The 1,521-nt window shown below is 68.8% G+C and overlaps 1 pseudogene; it reads right to left on the bottom strand.

Annotated features, from left to right (window-relative positions):
- Positions 1–28: 28 nt before the first annotated feature.
- On the bottom strand, positions 29–1,521 carry LOC146586855 (nuclear receptor subfamily 2 group F member 1-B pseudogene; annotated as a pseudogene).

Below are 1,521 nucleotides of genomic sequence, written 5' to 3'. Positions count from 1 at the left end.
GCAGGCGCCCCGAGCCCCCGGGGCGCACGGGGTGGGGGGTTTGCTTTACAGCGGGGTACCCGGGGGTGCTGCAACCACGCCAGGAGCCGGCGGGCACGAGGCACCTCCAAAACGCCCCCGGACGAGCCACGAGACGCTCCCCGGGCTCCCTTTCCCCGACGGCAGCCGGGGCACGGATGCTGCCCCGGCCCCGGCTCTGGGCTCGCGGCTGCCGGGGACGGAGCCGGGCTCGACCCCGGTGCCGGCGGCGACCTACCCGGCGTGAAGAGCGCGATGGCTTTGAGGCAGCTGTACTCGGCCGAATCCACCTGCAGCCGGTTGAGCTTCTCCACCTGATCCTGGAAGATGCGGATCTGGTCCATGAAGGAGACGACGCGGTCGGCCGACATGGGCGAGGCGTGGAAGCCGGCCGCGGCCAGCAGCGGGGCCATGTGCAGCGGCAGCGCCGACTGCGCCGCGTTGAGCACGAAGAGCTCGCTCCAGGTGAGCCGCAGCAGGGCCACCTGGTCGGTGATCTGCAGGTCGGGGAAGAAGGGGATGTTGCGGGCCCACTCCACCGTGCTGAAGAGGAGGCGGGCGGCCAGCTCGCAGATGTTGTCGATGCCCATGACGCTGCCCTGCTGCGCGTACTGCGAGCCGTAGCGGGCCGCCGGGTAGGGCTCAGCCCGCAGCAGCTGCGAGATGAGCTCCGACACCGGCTGCCCGTTGAAGTACTCGCCGCTGGGCATGGCGTTGGGGCTGGTGCTGGAGTGGCTGGGGGGGATCCGGCCCCGCTGCACGGCTGCGGAGCGGGCAGAGGGGCTGTCTGAGYGCCCGGCGCCGCTCGCCCCGGCGCGGGAAGCATCCCGCATCCCGCCGCCTCCCCGGCCCCTCCGGGAACAGAAGCCGCTTTCAGGTGCTCCCGGGGGAGCTGCTGCCTGCAGGAACCACTCCGAGCTCTTTAGCGGCCTGGGGACCCACCAGCAGCTCCCAGCCGGCCCCCGCTGTCCCCGGGCCGGCCGGGCTCGGATACAGCCGCCGGCGAGCACGAGCGCTGCGGCCGCACTGGCAGCCGGGCTCCGGCCGTGCTGGACCGGGCACCCCACCGGCACCGCGGCCCCCCCATGCTGGATCGGGGCGATCGCTACCCAAGGTCATTCCATGGCAGCGATCATTTATTTGCAAATAAAACGCCCATCTTGGAAGAGTCGTTAACCCCGGGGCACTCCCCCCTCCTAATTGCATGCGCCAAGAGCCATTTTTCAGCTCCCCCCCTCTCCCATTAGCGCCCACTATTTGCTCAGTCCCCAGTAATTAATTTATGGGCTGTTCACGAGCCACTTAAATGAGAGCTCTAAATCATGCTAAGTGGCAATAATGCCATCTCGACTCCTCGGGAAAGGAGGGAATTACTGTCCTGCTTCTAATATCCTTCCCCCTGCTCTTTGCATTAGTGCCACCCGCCGCCGAGCAGCCGACGTGCTGCGGCGGAGCCCGGTGGAGCGGGCTGTGGGGAGCCGCCCTCGCGTGCCGGACGGGGAC

The sequence above is a fragment of the Rhea americana genome, unplaced genomic scaffold, assembly GCF_003343005.1.
Source record: "Rhea americana isolate MKP2758 unplaced genomic scaffold, rheAme1 scaffold_641, whole genome shotgun sequence".
NCBI classification, from domain to species: Eukaryota; Metazoa; Chordata; class Aves; order Rheiformes; family Rheidae; genus Rhea; species Rhea americana.
This window is presented reverse-complemented; position numbering and strand designations above follow the sequence as displayed.